Source organism: Sinocyclocheilus grahami, unplaced genomic scaffold, assembly GCF_001515645.1.
Source record: "Sinocyclocheilus grahami isolate Dianchi unplaced genomic scaffold, SAMN03320097.WGS_v1.1 scaffold47.1, whole genome shotgun sequence".
In the NCBI taxonomy this organism is placed as follows: domain Eukaryota; kingdom Metazoa; phylum Chordata; class Actinopteri; order Cypriniformes; family Cyprinidae; genus Sinocyclocheilus; species Sinocyclocheilus grahami.
In genome coordinates this window covers 2,250,704-2,273,134 of record NW_015505226.1, presented here as the reverse complement: position 1 = coordinate 2,273,134, position 22,431 = coordinate 2,250,704, and the positions used below count along the sequence as shown (strand labels likewise).

Sequence of the window (22,431 nt, the reverse complement as noted above, 5' to 3'; positions counted from 1 at the left end):
GGTTTTGTGTGGGTTTTTTTTGGGGGGGGGGGGGGGACTGTTCATTTTAGAATGTGTTTTATGACAATTGCATGTGTACTTTCATAAGATGCTCTACTGTAATTAAATAAAAGTGTTCAGAAAGTCGCAAAGGACACAGGAGAGAAATTGGACAACGGCTAATGGCAGTAAATCCTTACCCATGAAATTGCTGGTGTTAAAGTATATTGGAGAGTGGCACTGTTCCCGAAATGCCTGAAGACTTAGTGTCGCTGTCAACCATAGCAGAAGCCTGACAGTACGGCACCCCACAATTTCTTCAAACATACTCTGATGAGAAGAATACAGGTTTTAGAGGGCAAGTACCAAAGTGATGCTTCTTTTGATCACAGCTGATAGAGGACTCTCTCGGTCTGGACTGCTATAATGAGTTTTGCATATCTATGACTAAAACATATTTCAATCACAAAGGCTTATCATTTATAAACATGTATCACGTAATTGCAGGGAAGGGAAAAGAGACTGGTTCTGCCTGAACCTAATTGGATTTCTAATCAGAAAATCGCATATACAAAGAAACAATGCACTATTGTTGGCTTTGAAATTATGTACAGTTTGAACTTTGTTAACCTTCTGAATCAGCCACTCTGTGTGAACGATAGCATGAGACATCAATAAATGACTATTTAATCAAAGAAGTACTTCACTCCATAATGTGTAATATCATATTTGATATTAACTATTGATGATATACAGTGGCCCAAAATAGAATCCAGACACTTTTTGACACTTAAACAGATTATGTCATCATTTATTCACCCTCATGTTGTTCCAAACCCATAAGACTTTGGTTAGTCTTTGAAACACAAATAAGATTTTTAATCAACCCTAAAAGGTTTCTGTCCCTTTATTGAAAGTCCGGGTAACCAAAACTTAAAGACCCAAAAAGGTCATAAAGGCCTCATAAAATGAATCCATATGAATCCAGTCCTTTTGAAGAGATATGCTCGCGTTATATCATGATATAAATTTTTTATTTATATCTAAACAACAATCAACACACATTCATAAACAGTAGCACATCACATGATAAACATGGAAGCTCATGTGTGCTTCACATGCTACAACAAACTTCACGCACAAGCTTCCATTAAAAATATTAATTTGGGTTTCAGATAATTTGGGTTTTAGGTCATTTATATTTGAATTTCATTACATTAGATACAAAATATTGAAACCAACAAATGATGCTAGTGCTTTTCTGAAATGTTTGTATTAAATATATTTTACTAAATAAAAGCCACAGGATGCTTTATTATAGAATGCAAAACAATTTATGCATTTTTAATCGTGGTTTAAGTTTCCAAATACTTTTAGAGCCACTGTACATCAATAGCTAAAATAACTTGGCCATTTATTATTTAATTCTGTTCATATATAAATTCTATAAAAATTAATTTAACAACACATGTATCCTGAAACTTGAGTGAGTTAATTAACTTTAAACAGTTTAAATACAATTGACTTTGTACGGTACACTTTGTTTCTCCTATTATGGTTCATGAAGGTTCCACCTGAAAATCCCATGAGACATTTGACTGAAGATCCCAATGGCTGCCTGGCTGCCCTCTACTGTGAGTTGTACTCCAGAATGATCAATTGTCCTAAACTGAGCGAACAACAGCAGAAAAAGAAAATTAGACAAAGATAGAGTTAGTTGGGTGGTTCATCATTGCTCACAATTCCCACTGAACCATTACGATCCAAAGTATAAGCCAGAGGTCTTCAACCCACTGTCCTGCAAAGTTTATTTCCAACCTGCTTCAGCACACCTGCTTGTGTTTTCAAGCAGTCCTGAAGAACTTGATTAGGTGCTTCAGTTGTGTTTGATCAGGGTTGGAGCTAAACTCTCCAGGACAGTGGGTCTCCTTAGTATTCTTTCTTTCTTTCTTTCTTTCTTTCTTTCTTTCTTTCTTTCTTTCTTTCTTTCTTTCTCTTCCTCACTGGATTTACACCATCTGTAAATAGAACAATATTTTGCAGGAGAAAATTGTTTAAAGTGTTATTTTTGTTATCACTATATACTCAGAAAGGAACTTCTAAAGACACTCTTCTAATTAAAATGTAATTATGAAGTGGTAGTTGCTGTCCATTTTTGAGATGATAATGGTCGAAAGTATGACTGTAATCATGTCTGTGCTTTATAGCTTCAATAATGACATTGCTTGTGCAATCAACTTCCACTTCCACCTCCAACTAGCTATTGCTGCACTAACCAGCAGCACTATTTTAATTCAGTATAATGTCTCTTTCAGAAATTATGAGTGAACGGAAATATTTCATGTAATGAAAACATTCCCGTCAAACAAAAGGTTATTCTCGTCAAATCCTATCTTCAATAAAGCACAAAGCCTGCAATTTGAATGGGTCAGCAAAAAGTCTGCTCAAGCCTTTAGACATGTTTCTCAATGAAAATGTCTCACAGGAAATTGATGTGCCTGTTCTGACTTTTCATGACATCACTTTATTCAATTTGCTCATTGTCTTCCCTGTTGCCTTTGTAACAATAGCTTGTTGAGACTTCACTAAATAGATATTGGTTAGATATTGATTGCTCCCATAAATTTTGCAATGCCGAGATCTTCTGTCAAGTGTTGAAGCTTTAAAAATGTGTTAATCGAGTTTAAAATGTGGAGTACAGAACGACTCAATCCATTTGAAGCTTTTTCTTTTTCATTCACAAACAGACAAACATCCCAGCATGTGTGGCGATTATTATTATTATTATTTTTTTAAACATCCTGTGTGACACTGGTCACTCTGTTAGAGCAAATTTTTCTCTGGGTAGACAAATGTCATGTTTTCCTCTAATAGATGTGACAGGAGAGGGACTCGAATGAAGGCTCTTAGAGCTGGAAAGCTAAGCAACTGAACTGTAAAAGCTTTCAATGGATGGGAAGGAGGTGCAGTACAACCTTAATAGACTAGAGGCCTATAGCTCAGCTGGATCTGTGGAGTGTACACAATGCCGCTCCATCTTTCATGTAGAGGCTTGTTGCTGCTGATGGACTTTCATCATGCTTTTTATGGAGGCAGAATGCTTGGTTATGGGAAAGATGAGAGACAGACCGTGACATTCTGTCCAGCTATATTCACAAACATCCATCACCCAATCTGGAAACCAGGCTTCATCAAAATAAACAGCAGCATGTGTTAGAAGTCTGGAAGTGACAGCAGTGAAAATGATGGAGAGAGAATGACCAAATAATGTCACTGTTATTCTGAATCAAATGGATGAATTATAGAAATAACTGGGTCAGTGACAAATTAGGATACCTGAGATGATGAACAGGAGCAATCTTGTAAATATGCAGTTATGTATTGTAAATATGCAAGTTGCAAATATAACAAGCCTTGAAATGTGTATTCAAGCACTTGAATGTACACATCATAATAATAAAAAATAAGAAAATATTTGCATGTTAAAAGATTTCATGGCAAAAAATGAGAATGCATGAATTTGTCATTCATAAAAAAAATCTGAATATCTAAGATTAAAATTATGAACAAAAATATATAATTGAAACAATCTACAGTATATCTTCACTGTGACATAATGTACCATTTTATTGTCACATGACAAGGAATTGCTTCCTGCTTGTTTAGACCCCTATGAATTGGTGGATATTTTTTTCTAATAATAATAATAATAATAATAATACACACAAATGTTCTGTATTAATAAAGATATTGAAAAAAATGTTCAACATAAAAGTCACTGTCAGTCATTTTTTATGTATTTTAAGTAATTAACCCAAACTTAATCATATCAACTTATCAAAGAGTTGTGGAAAATAGATAAGAGGATTTCAATGGATGTGTTTAGATATGCCTGAAATTTTTTTTCAAGAATCCATTTCATTAGAATGAACTTTCTCCAGAACACAGAATCAATTGAATCAAATGACAGAGATACAATATTGCTGTGTAGTACTGTCAGTACAATCAGGTAATTTGTCATAACAGTCATATTTATCTGCTATTTGTGCATGGCCTCTGAACACTGATACATTGACTCAATCGCTCTTTAGGATTGCAAAACACTTGAAATTCTCCTGTTCATCAACATTCACAATATCATGAGCCCTTCTCTGTTCCATGCATACAGTAGCACCATATTTTTCATTTGTCTTAAAGCTCTTTGGTAGCATTTAGAGAATGCAGTTTTATATATCTATGAAAAAAAGAAAAAGTTTGCTGAGACATTAAACATACACCCTTGCTGTACCTGGGTTAGAAGGACATATGAATGTTTCATATTGAGTGCATACTTTAATAAAAAATGTATGTCATTTTTCAGCGAACAAATGTTCCGCACTAAGTCTGTAAGCGAATGACAAAGATAAAAATTCACCACCCCTAGAAAACACTGGACTGTGTTCTGGGACAACGAAGACAAACTTCATAAAGTAAAAGCCAAATGGAGAGTTAATAATTCATAATACTAGCCTACTGAAACTGTGAGATGAAAAGGGTTTTGGGGCAATTTAAATTTGTGTTTTAAATTTTATTTAGGTGTTATTAGGTTATGGACATGAAAAAAAGTGCTTATGTAAAGCGATAAAATCATTTATACATTCAAATGAATTCCCTGCAGGAATAGGGAGTGCACATATCAAAGGTTTGGAGTATGTATGAGGCTAACAAAGATTTGCTGTTATTCTGAGATAGGAAGGACTTGACTTGTTAATATTGTTGCCTGAGGATAATTAAATCTCCCAAACAGAGCAGAATAACTTACATTTTTTTGGGATTAATTCATTGCAAAAACAGCAAAAATGTTTGATGGAATTGCGTTCAATAATGCAATGCAGTCTGATGGAGGATCATTAGAGGACATGTTTTCTCATATTATAATGAATATAATGCAGCAGAGTTCTGATCCTTGTCATTACACTGATGCAAGACACTTTATATTTCACATAGCTTTATTCACTAAAGGTCTCTTTTGTATTATTCTTAATAAAATGGAAAATTGTGGCTTTTAAAAAACACATTTTCCCAAAACACTACTTCTTGCTTTTTAAAATAGGATATGAATATTTTAACATACAAATGATCACCTTTAACTTTCACGGTTGTGGACAATGTCATTATCCCCTATAGTGTGTCATGAACATTCACATTTATCATGAAAACTTTTGAGAAAACCTGGAAATTGGGTGAGGGGTAAAACTAAAATTAACGAAAACTTAAATCAAAATTTTAAGCTACTAATCTATTAAATATTAAATACAAATCTCTTGATGTCTCATTTAGAAATGTTGGTGGGAAAACATATCTGAGATATTTTGATGGTCCAATGTGATATAACCTCTGCAAGATCATCATTGGCAACAGTTGAGTGATTATGTCAAACAGCATGTGAGTTAGACAAAGAGTTAAAATGTCTTTAAAAAGTAGGTCATACACTCCAGTTCCAAATCAGTCATCTCTCATCTTTGGCTTCACTTCATTACACACAGAACGAACAATGTTCCCATAGCAACCATTCCAAGTTTAGTGGTAGAGGGATTCAGTCCTCATCAGAATAGAGGCAGGAAGAACATTTCAAACAAAGCCAATTCCAGATGTTTAAATGAATTTTCATTTCTAATTCACTTGCTACATTACATATTTTTTTACTTAGACTGCAACAGCTATCTGTATAACCAGCAAGCTAAAATTTAAGGAGGATTTGTGTTAGCCTTGTTATTCCATTCTAAAGAGACAGCCACAAATTAAATAAACATGCGACGTTCAGCATTTTCAAACTGAAGCAATTTCAAGGGCCTATATAGGCTATGTTAGTGAACCCTCTATAACATTTGTCATATTACAAATGCCATTTGATATTGCCTTCCCCTTCAAAAAAAAAAATCATAAAAAGTGTAATTTAACAATATGTAATATCATGCCTCTCCAGGGTTAGTGAACAGTCTTTCAGATGAAATGTCAGATACATCATTATCTCTTATTTTGACGTCATGTATCATGCATTCATTTGCCCAGGAAATCTGATCTGTGACATTATAAAAAGTAATCATATACACGTCTCCCTGTGTATTTCATGAACACTACGTGCTCAAGGTTGGTAATGCTCAATGAATTATTTTGAGAGTGCAGGGCTTTTGTGGATTCATATGCAACACTTACAGCATTAACCTACTTTTAGATCCCTAGTTTTGCGCACTTACTGCTTCTGATGTTTTCATTGTTTATTTTCTATCAGAAAATAAGATTTTTTTCACTTTTATTTGTGCTTTGCTTTTAGCCGAGATGCAGTTTTATCTGTCTACTACTGCTGAGTAAGCTGCACTGCATCAAGAACACATAAGAACGCAGATGTTGTTTTCTACCAGGCTGTGTTTTTAAAGGAATAGTTCACCCAAAAGGAACCATTACTTATTCACCCTCATGTCGTTACAAACCAGTATGGCCTTTATGCTTTAAAAAATCAAACTGATTCAACTGATTCATTGAAAAGATTCAACTCAAAGAACCAACATGAGGCTGAATCAATAATGACAGAATATACATTTTTGAGTGCACTATCCCTTTAATCGGGTTGATAACACTGAATATGAACAATGGCTATTTTGATACTCAGGCACTGAGGCTGTTATTGACAGCTGCTGGGGCAGAAATCAATATGAAATCATCTAGAACATTCTCTTACTGGACCATGTAACGTTAATTACAGTGTTCGATGAGATGGTAAAAAACAGACGAATGAATAAAAAGTCAAATCTTCCAGCTAGCCAAAGAAACTTGCTTCTACTTACAAAATACCTTTAATTTGTTGCAAATACATTGAACTAAGTCACTTATAAAGTGCAGGTAAGATTGCAGTGATATACAGAAATGGGAAAAAAGAAAACAAAATTTTATTTAACATCTTCTGATTCACCTCTGCACTGTACAATTCGATTATAAAAAGAACTACATTTATGAAAATAGCACAAGAAATAGAAATGAGTTTATAGACAGGTCAAAAACTCACAGAAACCCTCTATTACCAAATCCACATGACAACCCCACTGACAACACTACACATCGTGAGCACTCACAAACCATAGAAACATGAGAAATACACACCAAATTGTCATTTTAAGCACAAAGCAATAATCTACAATGAAAGGTTGTGTGTTAATGTGAAAAAGAGGTGCACAATATGTGTCTGCATGACTGGGGCAATAGAGAAAAAAGTTTTTATTATTAATATTATTATCGCTATCAGTACAGTGGTTATATTTTAAGACTATTCCCAAAAACAGTACAGGCCACTGACATTAATGTATTCAAAGATTGCTACTAATCTGACCACCTGAAACAAAAGGGTTTCGGACACTTTAAAAAGTGAGGAATTACGGTGTAATTGACTGTACTGTAATGCACAAACACATCCCAACAACATAATTGAGCAAAATGAATGGGTGGGGGCATCTTCATAGCAGATCAGTGAATGAGATTTCTTTGGCATTCAGCCTTTAACAGTTGACCTGCAGTTTGAAGGTTTTATTACTTATATGTAAATTCCAAGGATGTAAAAGAAAGTAAAATTAACTGATGACCGCTTTTGAACCAGATTTATCCAGTCTGCTCAGTGGCTGGACGGATGCTATAGGGTACTGAGTCTTCTGTGAATACATGTTATATCATTAAGGATAGCATATCCACCCTCTTAAAGGTCACTTGAATGTGTCATTTTTTTTCTCTTTGTGAAGAAAAACAAAATAAAAACAGCTAAACACTGTATTCGTTGCACTGAAAAGACCCCCTGGCTTGAATGGTGAAGAACGATATCTAGTGACAAAAAATGACCAAATAAGCTTGAAATACATCAAGGGCTAATGCACAAGATTTTCTATTTCCTTCCTCAGAGTACTTCGTCATTGGAATTAATATCATTATTAGGCCACTATAAAAAGCAGTATAATTGGATTTAATTCCAGCATATGGCTTTAGGTAACTAACATGACTTTTTGGCAAAGTCTGATTCCTTGGGGGTGAAGAGTAAAAACCGGTGCTCTCGAACAATGGTCAGTTTGAAGCTCTAGCACCACTATAAATGAACAGCTAATAATTATTGTACGTCAAACTAAATTAACAGCTGCAATAACAACATTGAAGCACTCACAGATTATCATCAAACTGAATTGCAAAACATGTCAACACCTTCAAGAAGCCACAAAAAACAAACAAAACATACAAACAAAAAAAACTATAGCATCATGAAATGCAAGAGTAGAATCGGCTTGGCAGAAATTCACAGCACATTTCTGGTTATTCAGTACATCATTTACAGACTTCGAGACCATCCTTAAAAAGATTACCTTACAAAGATGCTTGGCACAAACTGAGTACAAAGATGAATCAAATAAAAATGTGACTTCAAAGATTAAAGTTCCAGAGAGCCCACAATGACAGATGGAAAATTACTTGATTGATTAAATGTTGATACCTACTGTAGGTCAGGTGTATTAGAGCTGGTGCCAGAATGGTAGAATCCACAGCGGTATCAGATCGAAAAATGTTCCATAAAAAAAACCTCACAAAAAAAACTACAATCATTGAGGAAGAAAATAACAATAATATTGCCTCTGATGTGCATCACGCATTCACATATTACCCATGAGACAATAGTGATAATGAAGATCATGACTACAAAATAATTAATTATAGTTCAGAAAAAAAAGAGTTTGAGATTGCCTCAATGTTTTCAGCTTGTGTGAATCCTTTGGTAATGACTATAATTTGAAGTAATCCTTCTTTCTTTCTTCTAAAGTCTTTCTTTAATGGATCATCTTACAGTATCTCTGTGCAGGTGACCCTAAGGCAACACAGTAACAACTCATATTGTGAATTAGTTTGGTAATGAACACAGTGATTATGTAGGGTTTCTTACCGCAGTGTGCAGGAGATTGTTTGGTAACACTTTACAACAAATTTCAATTCACTAACATAAATTAATGCATTAGGTATTATGAACTAATAGTAAGATACACTTCCTGCATTTATTAATCCAAGTAAATTTTAATGTATACATATACTAATTACTTTTAACATTTCAAGTTGTATAATTAATATAGTTAATGTATATTGAATGAAAATGAATTAACAATGAACATCAGTATATTTATAAATTCACATTATCCTAAATTAATAAATACTGTAAAAATGTTGTTCATTGTTACTTCAATGGTACATATTGCATTAACTAATGTTAACCATTTGAAACCTATGTGTAAAGTGTTACTGATTGTTAGAATTTAGTATTTTTCTGACACTCCTTTTTATTACTAAATGGATATTTCACTCAAAAATAAATAAATAAAATCTGCCAGTATCTACTCACCTTCATGTCGCTCCAAACCTGTATGATTTGTCTTTTTTCAAAAAGCACTATTCAAGCACTACTCAATTTCATTGCACGGAAAAGTACAGCCTTGACATTCTGCTACTCCTTTTGTATTCAATGAGTGGAAAATCTAATGCACAGTATATGAGAGTGAATAAAGGATGGCAGAATTTTACTTTTTGAATGAACTATCCTATACAGTATATGCAGTGATTCCCAACCTGCGCGTGTCAAATGTGTTGCCATATCATAGGATGGGGCTGTAGATGCAAGTCCAAGTTAGAATAAAATCATAAAATCTGTAGATAATACAAATGTGTCTATAAAGATCCAGAGACACTCACTTTCCTTGATTTCCTTTGGGTGGTTTTGATTTTGCTATGCTTGGTGTACACATGAATATCAACTATTGTGCCAACTCAGGCTGAACTGAAGGGTGAGATTCTATGGAACTTATGATTCATTCTATACATGCAATTTTTAACTAATAGATTGATGCTAATAGACTTTAGGCATTTCGAAATAAAATATAATATATTATATAATATAATATATTAATTTAACCTTTAATTAACCTCTCTGTTGTGTGGAACAATGTACAATAAAAATCTAGAAATGTTGGCAAACATTTGCAATCTACATACTAATTAATATTCCAAATATTTTAAAATGGATCTATTCTCTTGCCATTATTGTGCTGATTCAGGGTACAGCTTAATACTATCATATAACATGCAGTGATGATGGGTTTAGACATGTTGAATGCATCAAAATAATGAGTGACTATAACTAAAGCTTGAATAAACTCCAAAATAAAACCACCAGCAGTCAGTCAAGACCAGATGATGCTCCTGCCATCATTTCTCAGATTTATCTGCCTGATGGCTTCTCCTCCACTGGAAGGCACTATAGATGGCTCTGAAAGCTAAGCTTACATGAAAGTCAGTCTGGTTTTGACTGATGGCTAGATGACAGGTTTCCATTCAAGTGAACGATCTACCAGGGTTGTAAGGGACACCAAAAGTCAGAGGGTCACATGCTATGCAAGGCATTTTATTTTCTCACGCTGTCTTGGCCTAAGGATTTTTCGCACCTTGACTCCTTACAGCTGCTATCTCACCCATGAAAAGACAAGATTGTGTGAGAGGAACATTGTGAATCTTTTTTCCCTGGTACCTGAAGAACAGAAGGCAAAGATCTCTGCCAGAGAACTGCAACCACTTCAAGAGCTTGTGGCAATATCCTTCTTGACCATATAAAACAGCCTGGTTTTAAGGGTTTTGATGTATCTTCTGTAGCTTTCGGTTCCTGTAGCATTGTCTCATTTTCATCTCCTACTGGAAAAGTCCTTGAATCATCACAGCTCAACTCTGATGACCAGTATCCGCTCTTATTTTTTACCGTACCTTGAAAAGTCCTGGTTCAGTCTGTTCTTTGTGTCTGCTCTGACAGAACCAAAAGTCAAGTTCTTTGCGTAGTGAGGTGTGTGGGACTGCTAAAGATACAAGTAGCCTACCCAGTAGACAATATTGAATAATAGGAAAGAGGTGGGAAAGAAGACACGAGAGTATGCATCGAGTTCCAAAATGTCTATATGCGCACGGCCCTTTCGCCACGCTCCATCTTTGCACTCTTCGTAGCAGCAGAAGAAACTCTGGCAGTCTTTTCCATCCAGGCATTCATAAACACAGGCATCATCAAACTCCTGCCAGTACATGGAGTTGTTGAGTGTGATAACTGTGGGAGGAGGACCCACATCCAGAACGGAGTAGTTCTGTTGGACAAAAACAACATCCTTTTAGAATTTGAAGGGCTCTTGTTTTGCAATACACATCCAAAAAACTTATTTTGAGTGACTGGAAATCATCAATGGAGTCATACATTTGGATGGGTTTTGCCTATACTGTAAACAAAAGGATTGAAAGTTTAGTTGAGGTGTATGCTTGTGCATCTAATCTATGCTGTGAGCAAACAAATCCTTCAGAGTGGGCTGTCAATCAAAACATAAGATCATGATGGCTTCTAAGAGATTCCCACTCACTTGAACTAACAGCGTTCACTCCAGTGGGCAAGTCAAGTGGAGCATCAATCTCTCACGGGCAGGTACGATGACCTTAAAATCTGAGCGTGGTTGTCTAAATCCTTCCACTGAACCCTTTTAGACCACACAACGAAAACTCTCCAACAGTTATTCTGTTATTATTCTGTAATCTCATTATTGTAACATAACTAGCAAAGCATGGTAATTACAACACTGAATTATAATCTATGTGAGATCACCTATAGGGTAATATTTGTTTTGCGTAAAATTGCTATGGTAATTATCCATGCTTCTCAGTAGAGATAAGATCTAATCAAAATGAGCGATCGGCGAGCAAGTGGGAAAATTTCACCTGCAGAGACTGCCACCGGAGAAACACAATGAATAAAAAGTAAGATGTGCTTGCTCAACCATAATTTAGCATCACATTACACACATAGACAAAGACTAACAACGTCAGCCTAATTAAATCATATTTCCATACCATACCATCCTGAGAGATCACCTATATCAAACACATAGGAAAAGTGACTTTTGTCTGTTTACACTGGATAGTAATAATGCATCACTATATTGTGAGGAAAGTATAAAGTATAACGATAGATTCTGCCTGAAAAGGCATTAGCTCACTAACTAGATATTTCATGTATTTGAAAGGGGAAAGTAATGTTGCCTTACAGTCAGTCACATTCAACATTACGTCAACATTAGGGGTCTCACTTGGGAGTCCCAATCACCTCTGAGTAATAAAAACAGGCCAATGAACTCTGGTGAGTGGAATTTGCATGCCCAACCACTCCCTTGTACACACGGGTATATATTGTAAGAGGGTGGCGTGCATGCACTCATTCAGATTTGGAGGGCTTACTCCACTCGGAGTGTTGCCTCCTCCTGGGTGCTGGTGCACGGTGTCTCTCTAGCAGCTGGGCTGGGCGACAACTAGCACAGCTGGGCTGGGCGACACCTAACACTTTGTGATGTTTTACAGCCTCTGGGTTGAACCTGTTTCTTCTCGTGTGTTGGGTACTAACACGTAAGTGGCAGCAAGACCAGCTCGGAAGATTAATCTCTCCAGCCGTGTTCCTCACCGGACGAACCCTGGACTGGGCATCCACCAACACCCTTCGGCTGCCAGGCTCGGCGGAGGAGCCTGACGCCAGGCTCAGTACTTGTGTTTGCTTGCCCCTTCGGTCAGCCCCTGTACTGATTCCCTTCTGGTAATCCCATGTGTGTATTCTTCCATGGTACAGTTTCCCTGTTGGTAAACCTGTGTCTTCCCTTGACCAAATTACTTCTGTCTAGTCTCTGCTTTAGTAGTAGTTCCTCCCTTTTTCAGGCAGGACCTTCCGCAGTGACTTACGTCATATGTAGAACTGCCCTGCCGGTCAGTCCATATGGGTACTCTCCACATGATACCTCCCTTTGGGCAGGATGTGGCTCCATAGTGTCTTTCTCCGCATAAACTTAGGCACGCTTCCCTAGTGCAATACAACCGGTCACAGCTGGAATTGAGAGAGCTGAAGCCCTCTTTCTTTACTCTGGGTAAATGAACAGCAGCTGCGACCCACCTCGCTGTAAATACTGTCTTTTCAGTACGAAAGACTACTGGGCTCATGATGGGGCACTGGGTATGTTTTGACTTGGAATGCCAATTGCTACTTGGCATGTGAAAGCTTGTCTACATCTGTATCGCCAACCCTTGTAACACAGTTCAGTGTTTGTAGCATTTTCCATAGGGACCCCTAACGTCAGTGGCGATGTAACGTCTGACTGAAAGTAACACCTTGGTTACGTTTGTAACCCTCTTTCCCTGAAGGAGGGAACGGAGACTTTACATCCCTCCTGCCACAACCTTGAACTGCACCGCTGAATGGCACCTCCTCAGCACAACCTGAATGAGAGCACGTCGCCCTCTTATATACCCGTGTGTATGGGGGAGTGGCTGGGCATGCAAATTCCACTCGACAATGTTCATTGGCCTGTTATTTACTACTCAGAGGTGATTGGGACTCCCAAGATGTCAGTGTCGACGTAACGTCTCTATTCCCTCCTTCAGGGAACGAGGGTTATGTACATAACCAAGATGATTTAATGACTTACCTTGCACGTCAATACCAGAATACTTGATTCGCATTGGTCAATCATGACTGTTAGTAAAGTAATATGAGTGTATAGATAAGCTGCATCACTTTCTTTTTAAATTCATAATAATAAGATATGTTTCTTGAGTACCAAATCATATCATCATATTACAATGAAGGATCATGTGACACTGAAGACTGCAATGGCTGCTGAAAATTCAGCTTTTATGTTTAAAATTAAGTTTTAAAAATATAAAAAAAATAAATCAGTCATTTTAAATTTGTGCTAATATTTCACAATATTACTGTTTCTACTGCATTTTTGATCAAATAAATGCAGCCTTGGTGTGCAAAAGACAAAAACATTTAAAAAATATTTTATACCCCTAACTTTTGAAAAGAAGTGCTGAACCGTACTATTTCTACTTCAATGCCTCTTGTATCATTCCACTCTTTCTCTCATTTCAAGCCAAAGCACACTGATGCCAAATCAAAATGACTAGCACACTGTATTGAAAATTGCATTGGAAGATTTCAGTATTCATTTTAGTATGGATAGTATTGGACATGTACTTTAGTAGTATTGGACATGAAACCTTTGAAAAGTGTTCAGAAGCTCAGGAGTCCCCCATTAGAGCCAGAAAATGAAAACATCCCTTACATATTGTGTGAACAGGATACATAGCTTTCTCCTAACTTTGATTGATGCAGAACATTGTGCTCACCGATCTTTTCGTCTTGTTGCAGGTTGGTCTGCGAGCACTGTAGGAGTAATAATTGAGTGTGGCATACTCCATGAGAGCCGCAAAAACAAACAGGAAACAGACAGTGACGAAAAGGTCCATTGCTGTGACGTACGAGACCCTGGGTAGTGATGTCCGTGCCACTGTGCTCAGCGTTGTCATGGTTAATACCGTTGTTATTCCTGCACAACCAAAAGATATTAGATGGAAAACCTGGTAACAAGGGAAATGCCTGCTAATGAAAAATATGAGCTACTCCATCTAAAGTGTATGCTGACATTGTTAGCGTGTGTAAAATGTAGTTTGATGTCTCTGCTGAATACAAAACACTGTTATTTTTTGGCTCTAATCAAATTATGTGATGCCATTTCGCTGAGCAGACCTGATTAAGTTCCATCTAAGACTACATTGCTCTGGTTGCTGTTGGACAGGTGTAATTGAACAGCTCTGCTCTAAAACCTAGTAAGCTGCCCCACTAGGCTGCCTATCTAGACTTGAAATGCTCTATAAAGGCAGGGTTTTAAAACAGGCAATATGAGAGAAACTGAAGTAATGCAATACTTTAACACCACAATAAATCACCATTATTATTTTTAACAGAAAGAAAAAAACAACAACACTATTATATGCCTTTAATGTTGTTTTTTCTTTCAATCTGACACCTGTCCAGATGCCGAAGTCAGTCTGCTGTATTTGATAGGAACAGAGACACCTGCAAATTAAAAAAATGCCACCCACACAAACACTTAAGAATCTCAGAAGCGTGTAGACATTCTTAGCTCTACTCTTGCATGGACATTTAGAGTTGCCTCAGAGAACCAGTGACTGTGCTCCTGTTTTGCAAGGGTTTCTATGGCAACAAGCAAGCTTCATCTATTTCAGACAGAAATTTCGCACTCCATTCCTTTTTCCTGTGCCATTGCTGGCCACAGTGATTACCTTCACCTGTTAGACTGACTTCCTCTGATACAGTAGCTCTTAGTTAAATGACTGCCTGCCTGAGTCAGAAAAGCCTGTGAATTAAATATGCATTTCAAAATGGCACTCTTTCCTGAACTGCTTGGCTCCATTTTAGCCTCATTAGTTCTCTTGTCTGTTTTTGCAATGGATAAGAATGACATAATAACTCTCTGAATGTTGAAATGACTATAATGCTGTATTTCCTGTACTTATCAATGATGGTACCCAGGGTGGGTGGGAAGAGCAGAATGATTGTAGACTGCCTGTTTGGTGTATTTAGTACTTTGCTCTTCCCATACTAAATTTTCCTGTTTTTTGATCTTTTCCAACTATTAATTTTGCATATCATTTTATTATTATCATCAATAGAACACTTAAAACTGTTCAAAAGTTTGGGGTCGGTAAGAAGGGCGAATGAAGATTCTTATGATCAATAAGGCTGAATTTATTTGATTAAAAAAAATATAGCAAAACAGTAATATTGTGAAGTATTATTACAATAAAATAACTTTTCTATTTTAATAAATTTTAAAATGTAATATATTCCTTTGATGGAAGTTTTATTCTTGTGAGTAAAAATTTTCAACAGCCATTCTTCAGTGTCACTTCATCCTTCAACACCATTTATTGGAAAAAGGAATCTGTTGTAACATTATAAATGTCTTTACTGCCAGTTCTGGTTAGTTGAATTCATCTTTGCTGATTAAATGCATTAAATATCTTAATGACCCCAATCTTTTGAAAAGTAGTGCATTTTTATTATGTTTTTTTATTTTATATATCTAATTCTATTTATTTATTTTAAGAATTTAGAATTTTAATGAAAAGAGTGTCTAAAGGTGTGGATGATACTGATGTTAAAAAACAATTCTACATGGACTGACCTATAAAATTACATTGATTTCTATAACTAAATATAGTCATGTAGATTTAGTCATATTAAATAATACATGCTACATACAAAGTAAACAGACACCCAGTTTTAATTAATAGGTCTCACTATTTTAGTTAAACCCACTTTAAAAAAAAATAAAGCATAAAGCGGAGAATGCAGAAGAAACTGACTGCAGAGAGGAAGTTGTTATAGCAAGAAAAGGGAGGTCTGAATCCCTATTATTACCTATCGCACATACGAGTGACTGTTTCGGTGCCCACATACTTTTTGGCCATATATTTAACATGTCTTCAAAGACTGACTGACCACCCTATACTTGACACCTCGCTATTTTTCTGGGTTCATCTTTTTCTAACCTGACATTTCCACGGCAGTAAGCCCAAGCCCCCTCTCTCTCCCACATTTTATCTTGGCTGCCTTTCTCTCTGGACTTCATCGATCAACTACGCCTGTAAAGCAAATCTCCACTTTTTCTCCTACTCCCTTTCTTTCCATTGAAGGTGTAATGACTTCTTTTGTCAGACAGATTAATTGCATTCATCATTCTTTTTCTTCTCAGAGTATGTTGCAGTTTATTTCTTTTCTTCCAAACATAGATTGAGTAGGGCTGTAGCCTTTTCTTCCAGTTTTCTTAGCATTTAGCTATAGGATCAGTGTAAATAACCAATTTATGTCTATCTTGGATCCTGTTTTTTGACCGTCACTGATCCTGCTTGTTAGCTTAGGCTCAGTGGGAACACCATCTCAGGCCACACTGATCTGTGGTGTGTTCTGAGGTAATCAAACAAGACAGACTAAGAGTGCCAAGCTAATCAAGCTACAAGAGACAGATTAAAAGCTTTTCTAAATTATGTTGCATGATACGTGCAACATCTCCCATTGAACAACATGAGGATACATTTAAAAAAAGAAATAACGTGGTCTAAACAAAGCCACTAAAATATAATAAAAACTACAGGTATAATAGAAGTTAGTTGACAAATAAATAAAAAAAATGATGGAAAACGAAAAAAGACAGATTACCTTGACAAAAGTGACATTTACCAGGACAGGACATGGACTTAATCAAAGCAGGAAACTATAAAGAAATGATTAAAGCCAACAAAAAAGCAGATGAAGTGCTTTCATGAAACATGAAATAATGTGAACAAATACACACACTAAAAAGAGTTTTTTCTTTTATAAAAAAGCATATATAATAAAATATAAAGACAAATACTTTACTGTAACTGTCATTCATTCTCATAATTTGTGAACTTGGGTAATGAATAAAACAAAACACTTATTCAATGAATAGTTCACCCAAAAAATTTAATTTGCTCACCCTCAGGCCATCCAAGATGCAGATGAGTTTGTTCCTTCTTCAGATTTGGAGAAATTTAGTATTACATCACTTGCTCACCAATGAGAGTTTAAACAGCTGATAAAAAGCATCACTTCCTCATTTCCGGTTGCCCTCTCACATCAAAATCCTCTGATATATTTGTTTAGAACTTTTCTGGATTTTTTTCGCTTGTAAATCATGCTTGAGCTGGAGCTTGATCTCCTGATTCAGACAAGACAACTTTTTCACTGGAGAAAGCAATATCATGGACAGGGGCATACATTTCATCTTACTGCTGGGGGGACAATAAACATACAATTTCTCAAGAGCAATTTTTGAAGGGGACACAAATAATCCAGCTAAAATTGTACTTGTAAGGAAAGCCTTACTACTATTAGTACAGCAGGGTGACCTTGCCAAATTAGACAACTTAAAGCTGTTGTGGTCGCGCCGTGACAGCGCTCGTGTATGATGAACAATTTTTAATTTTTGGGTGAACCTCCCTTTAAGAACTTTATTATTTGTAAATAATAAACACCTAATTTATATAAGACACTGATATTTATCTTTAATCAGGCTCTTATTGAATTAACATTTTACATCAATTAAAATTCGTTAGAACTAAGCATCTAAAAAGAACGTTTTGACTAGTAGGATGGTGGTCACAAGAAGTAAAACCATGGTCCTCATTACCATGGTTATATGGTTTTTAAAATAAATAATAAGTAATAATAAACTATAACATTTGTAGTTAAAAAACGAAACATAAAGAAACTACAAAACACCTTCTATAAAATTTAAATATTCCCCAATATGTAATAACAGTAACATTTATAATAAATGGTTTTATTTGTATTATTGTAAATTGTAAACATTGTTAATAACTTCAAGTTAAATTACTATGGTGCTGAATTGACAAGCCTAGTGCCGTTTTCCAGTATACCTCATTGTCGTGGCTGTTTTCAGCCAGCATCACTACAGAACCTTTAATGATCTCACATCACACGACTGTATAACAATTCTGTGTCACATCTGAATGGATCAAGCGACTTGCGCTGTTTATCACTTACAAATAGTGGCAGAAGCGTGTCACTGTGCGGGAGACTGATCCCGCTCTGCTTTGACGCGCAGCTGGTGGTGGTGCTACTTTGCAGTTTCGCCTGCGCTGTAATTTAAAAACAGCGCCTAATATCGGGGAGGTCTCGCTCGTTTCGGTGATCGGCCGACTACTTGAATAGAATGTCCTGGTACTCTCGATGGCCAGTAGGCGATCGCGGGCCCCCCAGACTTCTGGGCCCTATGCACTCTGTCACCCTTTTGGCGATGGTCTTAAGTAAAAATAAATAAATAAATAAATGTTTTGATGGATTTATTACAAACACAGCTTTTTGCTTCAAAAGGTGGAAACTGATAATTGAGCTGTCTGGATTATTTGTGGATTATTGTGATATTTTATCAGCTGTTTGGACTCCCATTCAGAGCAGATGATCCACTGATGATCGAGTGATGTAATGCTACATTTCTCCAAATCTGTTTCCAATGAAGAAAAAAAGCTAATCTAAATCCTAGATGACCTGAGGGTGAGTACATTTGAATTTTTTTGGGTGAACTATTCCTTTAACCATCACAATTTTCATCAAAAACAGTGTCTTTAATACTGCCTATTTAAGGGAAAAAAAACATCAAGTTGCACATGAATGAATCACACAAGGATCAGGTGTCTGTATTTACTGCATGTACCTAGTGCTGTTCTGGCTGGAGTTGCATCTTTTTTGATCCAAAAGGAGACCCAAGAGAGAACCACAGTAAGTATGCAGGGGATGTAGGTCTGAATTGTGAAGTACCCCATTCTTCTGCTTAGGTCAAAATATACGCTCATCACCACATAGTCACCTGGATAGAGAGAGAGAGAGAAAAAAGATGGTGCAGATGAAACATACAAAAACAACAAACAAAACAGATAATGGGTTTAAATGACTAAACTTTAAGTATACATGTATTAACAAACTAAGTATAATAATTCTGAAATGTGAAGGTCATATTGCCTTTATATTTTCTTTGAAAAGCCCTCCTGTCGGTTTTCATTTTTATATTTTTTGTAAGAGGCTGGCCATAACCTTAAATATATCCTGGCAGGCTGAAACTCGCTCTGATTTAATTACAATGTTTTAGAATTTTTCTCCATTCTTTATTTGCAATTTATATCTGGATTTGAAGGCTATTTTTTAAGAGTTCAGATGAAATAATAGTGACATACTGTATATAAAAAGTATAGAAAAATGCTAAATGTAAAATCTCTCAATTCAACAGATTGTAGAGCTATGTTATTAGCAATGCTAATATACAGTATATAGTTAGCCTTGTACTTGCACATCTGATGTTTTGAAATGTTTGAAACCATCTGGCTTCTTTCATGTTGCATTGATATTGTGAACTTTGTCTTTCAGTCATCATTACTGTTTTGTCTGGAGACCTAAACAAAACAGAAGTTTTTTCCCCCTTTTCCTTCATACAGTGATAAACAGGTCTCTATCCATGTTCACAGGCTGAGAATAGTGTGTGAAATGATTGAACTAATAAAAACATTAAACTCTACTATGTCTTTTGATCTTTTCCCACATATTGCAAATCTTTTTTTCCATGCTGTGCTGCAGTTCTCACATATAGACCTCTTGTATTGCTAATTTGAAAATTGATAGCCATGTTACAACATGCCCAAATCAGCTATTCTAGGTTGTAGTTCATGCCTTCATGGGAACACTTCTGTATCTAACATTAATTTGTTGATATCATCTGTATCTTAAAAAGTGTATTTAGCTTTGATGCACTGTTTATTTTTCTGACATGTCACAGTCCTTTAAACGTATCTCTCTCTAAAAATATGAAACATTATATAACTTTGATTCAATACAACTTCAATATAAAATTGATTTGCACCAAAAAATGCCATTCTCTACCATCCTAGTATAACAGATTTGGTATTTGAATATGAGGATATAATAAAATAATAAACAGATTGATCTTAGTTTAAAATTCAATGAATTTACACACAAAAGAAAGCTTCCACCTTACAGCGGACTTCCACCTTACAGCCTTCTACGGCAGAACTTTGTATTTAGTAACTGACCGTTACTAAAAAAAGAATTGTTTCTTGGAAAAGAAATAAATTCTTGGAAAAAAAGTATAGGCCTTATAGACCTTATGAGTTCTGTCCACACATTATCAGGTTTTTATCGGTGCAGGACAAAAGCACAATACTAATACCCTTTTTAAAATAGGTCTCTTATTCTCACCAAGGCTGCATTTATTTGATCAATAATGTAGGAAAAATAGAAAAATTGTGAAATATTATTACAAATTAAAAGAACTGTTTTCTATTGTAAAATATTTTAAAATGTAATTTATTCCTGTGATGGCGAAGCTGAATTTTCAGCAGTCATTACACTAGTCTTCAGTGTCACATGATCCCTCAGAAATCATTTTAATATGCTGATTTGGTGCTCAGGAAACTTTTTTTAAAATTTCTTATCAATGATAAAAACAGCTGTGCTGCTTATTTGTAGAAATCATGAATATTTGATGAATTGAAAGTTCAAAAGAACAGCTTTTATTTGAAATATAAATATTTTGTAAAATCATATAATAGTCATATAATAATTATAAAAATGATAATGCTGTCACATTTGATAATTTAATGTGTCTTTGCTGAAAAGTGTTGATTTCTCTGAAAAAAAGTAATAATAAAAATTTAAAAAATAAATCAATCTTACCCCAAACTTTCGGATGTTAATGTATCACAGTTTCCACAAAAATATAAAGCAACAATATTAAACTCTTTTCAACACTGACAATAATAAGAAATGTTTCCTGAGCACCAAATCAGCATATTAGAATGATTTATGAAGGATCATGTGACTCTGGAGACTGAAGGAATGGCTGCTGAAAATTTGCAATAAATAATTACATTGCAATAAATAATTACATGTAATAAATTACATTTAATTTTTAAATATATTAAAACAGAAAACAGTTAATATTTCACAATATTATTGTTTTTACATACTACAGCTGTGCTGCAGCTTTGTTTGGAACTATTTTCGTTGGAGGATCAAAAACTACAAAGTAACTGGCATTGAGTCTACAGTTAATATTCTTGTCCATTTAACTTGTGTAAAAGCAATATCACACTCACAATAAGACTGTTTGTTTGGAATAATGAGACTGACTAAAGTTCGAGTTTAACAGTGCATTGCACAGGAAGAAAATTGGGTGGGGAGAAATTGAGAAACCCAAGAAATGTCCCTGCTTATTTAGATGGTAAGCCGAGGTAAACATTTTACATTGGTAAAGCATGTTATTATTTATATGGTAATATATAATTTCAAACACTTTTTATTCACCCTTTTTTGACTGTGGAATTTATTGCTAACATTTATCTGTATTAAATAATAAATTCAAATGACTTCATGCCCTCATTTCTCTGAAAAGGCATGTTGGTATATGGCATAATACTACATCCCATTACAAATGGCCAAATCCGAGATTAAGGTTATATTCACACTATAAAAAACACTGACCTGTTCAAATCTAATACTGCACGACTGACTGTCGGCACTATTATTTGTGTAGTCTTGGCTCAGAAAAGCTGATATATCGAACTGAGGTGAAAGAACAGATTCAATGATGACCTGGTTCAAAGGAACTAGAACATCTCCGGGCGAACTGAATCACATAGCCGAGCCTGACGGTTCGAAGGAGCCACTCTTGCTCTTTCGCTTACCACCAGGTCTGGAGGGGGCCTGGACGGGCGGGGTGGCTGCCCTGCGGCCAGCTCCTTGGCGCAGTTTTGCTGGAGGCTGCTGCACACGCTGCGCGGGAGCGGGGGCGGCGGCCAGGGGCCGCCCTCGGCGACGAGCGGGATGAGGCGCTGCCACCCGTACCCCCGCGCTGGACCCCCATCAATGGTGGTGAGGGAGGATGAGCCACTGGGCCGGTTTCTGGCAGTGAA

The 22,431-nt window shown here is 35.9% G+C and overlaps 1 pseudogene; it reads right to left on the bottom strand.

The window, feature by feature from the left end:
* Positions 1 to 10,662: 10,662 nt before the first annotated feature.
* The window catches only part of LOC107582802 (gamma-aminobutyric acid receptor subunit gamma-3-like), a 130,732-nt pseudogene continuing 118,963 nt past the window's right edge, over positions 10,663 to 22,431 (bottom strand).